Source organism: Stegostoma tigrinum, chromosome 2 (assembly GCF_030684315.1).
Source record: "Stegostoma tigrinum isolate sSteTig4 chromosome 2, sSteTig4.hap1, whole genome shotgun sequence".
Classification (NCBI taxonomy): domain Eukaryota; kingdom Metazoa; phylum Chordata; class Chondrichthyes; order Orectolobiformes; family Stegostomatidae; genus Stegostoma; species Stegostoma tigrinum.
This window is the reverse complement of record NC_081355.1, coordinates 95,743,848-95,749,999: the sequence shown is the minus strand read 5'-3', so window position 1 is coordinate 95,749,999 and position 6,152 is coordinate 95,743,848.

Genomic DNA, 6,152 nt, shown 5'->3' with positions numbered 1-6,152 from the left:
ATGAAACCCTCCATGTATATTTCTTATCTAAGGTAACTAAACGCTGCACTAGAGAGGTGCCCAAAAACAAGATTCATTGAGAAACTTTAACCCAATTCTGAAACATCATGGATTTTTCTAAACTTGATACAAAATATTGACCCCAAAGTCATAAGAACTGACAGCTTTTAGAGCACATTTAGGTTGATATTTTTCTCCCCAGGTACCATTTGGATTATCCATCTGCCAAGAAATATTCTAATAATGTATGGATTGTATCATTGAGAATCTTCCGAGTTATCTCAGCGTGACAGATGAATCACACTCCTTTAAAAAAAATTAGCGTGATGCAAACCTGCAACAGCACATAGCAACAATCACAGCAGTAGCAAGGAAACTTGGTATTTTATGCAACAGTAAAAATGTCAAAACAACATAAGACAAATCAATTTCTATGGATCAATCTAGTTACTAAGTGGCCTTTGACTTGATCCTATCAAAATAGAAGTCATAAGAAAAACACCTAGACTGCAAAAAAAATGACTTACAGAGGTACCTCATTTTCTTTAACTTTCTGTTCCCCATATTTCTAAACATAGTCACCATAGTCTATCGTCTCCTCAAAGATATACCATACATCTAGCGGGAAGATCACCAGCATATTTTTCAAATCGCTCAAACATGCTTTGTTATCCAGCAACTTGTACTTAAAATGGTGATCCCAGAGAGGGCTTGTAATGTGTCTATTACAGGATGACATACCTATTACATTTGAATCTAAGGTGCATACATTTCAAGCAAACTACTTCAAAATCAAAGAAAAACTGTTGTTCTAGTTTTCAGAATACAGCAGTTTTACACAAACTATTCAGGAAGCATGTAATTGTTTGTACTGATCACAAACTATTGGATATTGCCTGTTGAAAGCTGCTCTCAATTGCATCTTCTCAACTCTAACAGTTAATTGTGAAGACCCAAGGGTACAATCTAGAAGTATGATATAAACCAAGTTCCCAAATGACTCTTTCTGACTCTTTCTTTCAACAGATCCTTAAGCAAGTACTTGTCCTCTGAAGATTCAGAAATGTATGAAGATGTATGTGAATCTAAAGGTAGATAAGTGATGATTCCACAAACTCTATATTAAGCCAAGCTAAATCATGTACATGTACATATTGATTATGTAAGCATGATAAATACCCAAAGATCGATATGAATCATTTATAATAGCATCAATAAACAATGAATCAGGTTGTGTGACATATATCACACAACAATCATTTTTCCCACAAAATTTCTTCTGAGTTATGGTGCTGGATTTTGAATGAATATTTCTACGTGCAAGAACACAATTACTTACTGGTCACTATTTCCTCAAACTTCTTTTTTGTTCAATAAATCAAAGATCCCATTATTGCAACTTATTATCAAACTAAAGGCCACACTCAGCATGTACAGTGCTCCTCAACAATTTGTGCGTGACATTGGTCGGAAGGACACTAGGCCACTCTCCCAAGACATGTGTAGGAAAGTGATGTCCAACATATCTGTTCTCTTCACTACCATCCAGCTAATGGTTTCACAGAATACACTGCCCATACCATAAAATCCATGATAGTCCAGTGTCAAGCAACCTGGCAACATTTTCAGATAGCTATATTAATTTCAACCTGTACAACATGGAAACAGACCCTGTCATTGCCAACCAGATATCCTAAATTAAACTAGTCCCATTTGTCAGCATTTGGCTCATATCCCCCTGAACGCTCCCTATTCATAAACCCATCCAGATGCCTTTTAGATGTTGTGATTGCACCAGCCTCCACCACTTCCTTTGGCATCTCATTCCGTACACGCACTATCCATTGCGTGAAATTGTTGCCCCTTGGGTTCCTTTTAAATCTTTCTCCTCTCACCTTAACCTATGCCTTGTAGTTTTTGACTGTCCTAGCCTGGTGAAAAGACCTTGGCTGATCATCCCATTCATGCCCCTGATGACTTTATGAACTTCTATAAGGTCACCCCTCAGCCTCCAATGTTTTGTGAAAAATAGCTCCAACCTATTCAGAGTCTCCCTGGCAACATTCTTCTAAATCTTTTCTGAACCCTTCCAAGTTTCACAACATCCTTCCTATAGCAGGGAAACAGAGATATATGAGCTATTCTTCCAGACAATGAATTGTCTTCACTAAGAGCTCTCACGTTTGGAAGGCAGAGACGTACAGGCCTTCCTCACACACTCATGAAGGATACATGGTTGGAAGGACGAGAGTAACTGGTGCAAAAAAAAATCAAAGAACATACAGACAGTTATCCCAACTTGAAACAGGACAAAGCATAAAAGTTTGAGAATGTTGTATGAGGAAATGGGTTTGTCGAAGGACAATATGACATGGTGTCCAGCCTAACTCATGTGACATTGTAATCTGCAACAGTCAATCCCTTTCTAATAATGTGACGTATCTGTACTGCATATGATCAACCATCCATCAAACAGGACAACGAATGCCAGAATGCAACCACACATCTATAACAAATGAAATGCATCCACCTGCAACAACAGACTGCACATCACAGAGTGGCAGTCAAATTGTGATGACTGTATTATGACATATCTAGTTGTGTTGTACATCTGCTAAAGTGCTACCTTCACATATACAGATAATAAACCTATATGCATCCTTGCACGCTGCAGTCAAAAAGCAGTATTTTAAAGGAAAAGGGATGTGGCTGTACCATTCCTGTCCAGATAGATAATGTATCTTTAGGAGATGATATCATAAGATGATATCATGACGTGTGATGTTTCAGTATCTAGGTAATTGCTTTGCCTTCAATAGCAGCAGCAGTAGTAGAATTATCCTGCATGATGCTTCTGTAGCATTGCTTGATATAGACAGTATGGACAGAAGCCAGACCACATGTAAGTCAGAACTACTATAAGGATAAAAACAATGTTGTTAATAATATTCAAGATATCTGATTCAACAGGAACCCAGACTTTGTGGCATATGTGAAAGAGTAACACATAGGGAGCACTCAGTTCGCATCATGTCAACCACGGTACTTTATCCAGAACCCACACAAACACATTAGCTGAAAAGCTGATGACCAGATTTAAAAGCTGATAGTTGTCCTGCATAACAAGAGAATCTCTGTTTTCTCCAGAAGATGATCAGGTCATATCAATTGCATTTATGATTAAAGAAAACAATCAACTAAACTTATGTGATTTTCAATTTTTGTTGCATTTTGTTTGACATGGATGGAAATAAGCCTTCAGGAAATTGATCTGCTCTGAAATGGCTTGCAGGACAGAGACCTGAATCCTTAAATTTTTATGTTTTGGGATAATCTCTTATATTGCACTGCCATTGTTTTGATGTGTATTGAAAACTATTTCACACCAATTCAAACGTGGTAGCATAATTGTGGCCAAAGTGCAGTACTTGGCTGATTTTTAATACTCCACAAATACAAATGCTCTGAAAATTTGGCAGTTTTGGAGTCCTCTTCAGACGCTCTTTTAATTTCTGATGAAGCATGATGGTTAACCTGTCTTTATCCTTCAGGTGATGTTTGTGAAATTGTAATATTTTTGTTTTTTTTTTCAGTTAATTTGATCAAGGATTGCTTTATGCTCCCAAATTTATTGTGCTATGTTCTTAACTGATGAGACTATTGGCAATAACACAAAAAAGACTGTCACAGTCACAATGTTATGCAAACATCTTTAAGTATATTTTATTTATGAGCTATAATTAGACTAAATCAATGTCAAAATGTAGACAATTTAATAATTTTCCTCAACTTGCAAATCTTTATATTTTTCTACATCTAGTAAGGTGCACTCCAGTTCAAACATGTCAGTTAATAGAACATATGCTCAATAATTGCTGTCAAATCCACTTAAACATTTTATCCAACTAACATAATTGCTTAGTCAGCTAGTGCTTAATTTCTGCCCTTTTGAAGAAATTGCACTTTTATTTTAGGAATAAAGATTAAAACAACTGACTGTCAGAACATAGTCTTCTCATGTTAAAATTTGAAAGCCCTGTGCTAATCATATTGAATGTAATTCACAGGTATAACAATCCAAACAAACAAGAATGCTTGTGCTTATGCAGCCCCTTTTATGATTTCAGGATGGCTGAGAGTAATTTGGAGCCAAATAAGTACTTTTGAAATGAACTCACTCACAGAATATAGGGAAACACTGCAATTATTTGTTTTTCAAACAGCAATGGGAGAACAAAACATGACTTGATGTTGGTTGAGAGAGATTTTGTTTTGAGATGTCAGCAAGTTTCATCAGTTTGCTAATGTTGGATTACTCAGTGATCCTTCAATGCCAGTTGGAGGAGTTCAGGTCAGAAGACTAGCACCTCACATTTACAGCTCTATGCTCCTGATGCTTGAGTGTTTGCTGTATCTCACTTGGTATAACACTTCCTTAATTCAGAAGACTGTGAGTCACTTGAACAGCAGTGAATTAATTTGAAAAAAAGACAGATGGATTTCTTAATGGCAAGTCATGTTTAATTTACTAATTTGGGATTTTGATACCTTAATAAGGATAGTTGATGATGGTATTGCATTTACTGCACTGTACATGAACCTCGAAAAGACATTTGTCAAAGAACCATGCAACAGGCTTGTGAGTAATGTTAGAGGAATAAAAAAGAACAGTAGGAATGTGGATATAAAGTTGGCTGACTGACAGAAAACATACTATTTTATTATAGAAAAGTTTCCCTTGAGTCAATATTGAGATCCTTGTTTTTCTTGATGCATGTTAATAAACTAGACTTGAATGTACAGGACAGATTCTAAAAAATGCTGGATGACACAAAACTCAAACGTATTGTGAACTATATGTTTGATAGTATTGAATTTCGAAAGTTGCAATGGGCAAAGAAAGTGGCAGATGAAATTTAACACAATGAACTGTGAAGTCATTCCTTTTAGTGGGAAGAACAGGAAGAAGTAAAATAAAGGGTACAGTTCTAAAGTGGGTGCACATGTAGCGATATCAGGGACCAGAGAGACCTTGTACACAAGCGATTGAAATTTGTAGGACATGTCAAGAATACAGAAGATAAAACATTCAGGATTCCTGATTCATTATCGGAACATAGAATACAAAAGCAAGGAGGTACGTTAAAACTAGTACAAAACATTGATTCTGCCTCACCGGGCTATTGTGTCCAGTTTTGGGCACTGTGCTTTGAAAAGGATGTGAAGAAATTATAGAGGATTCAAAAAGAATTCACAATGTAGTTTCAGGGTAAAAATTTCAGTTATGTGGGCAGATAGGGAAAAGATGTACTGTTCTCCTTGAAGCCAAGTTTAAGAAGAGGTTTAATAGAAGTGTTCAAAATTATGAGGGGTCGAAAGAGAGTAGGTACGACGAAATTGTTCCTGTTAGGGGGAGGATTAAGAGTCAAGGGCCACTAGTTTCAGGTGATTGCAAAAGAAGGGATGGAAATGTGAGTAAAACATTTTCAAACAGCAAGTGGTTCGGCGCTGGAATGCACTATTTGAGAGTAGTAGAGTCTAGTTCATAATTAATTTTCAAAAGTGAATTGAATAATCATTTGAAGAGTTGAAAAAATGCAGGGCTACACAGAAAAGATGGGAAATGGGACTAAATGAGTTGGTCTTGCAGAGAACTAGCACAGATATGATGAGTCAAATGGCCTACTGTAACTGTTCTGTGATTCTGCCGTTCAAGTCCCAGTCCAGTTTTTGTCTTAAAAATTCCAGCCAGACATTCCAAAGTTACATCTGAAGGGGTGCTGCACTGTTGGACATGCATTCTTTCAGGAAAAATGTTAATACTGAGATCCTGTCTGCTCTCTGAGCTGGGTTGGAAGAGATCCTATGGCGCATTTTCAAAGATGAACAGAAGAATTGTCTCCAGTGCTCTGGGTCAATATTTAACTCTATGTGAACATTGATGAAACTTCATCAACTTGAAATGTTAACATTATTTCTCCCTTCACAAATGCTGTCAGATTTGTTCTGTATTTCCAGTACTTTCTATTCTATACCACACTAAAACAGATTATCTGTTCATTACCATAGTGTGTATTCTACGTTACAATGGTGCCCGTGGCTCAGAAGCACATGCCCTGCATTCTCGTGATGACCAAGTACAAGATTACTGA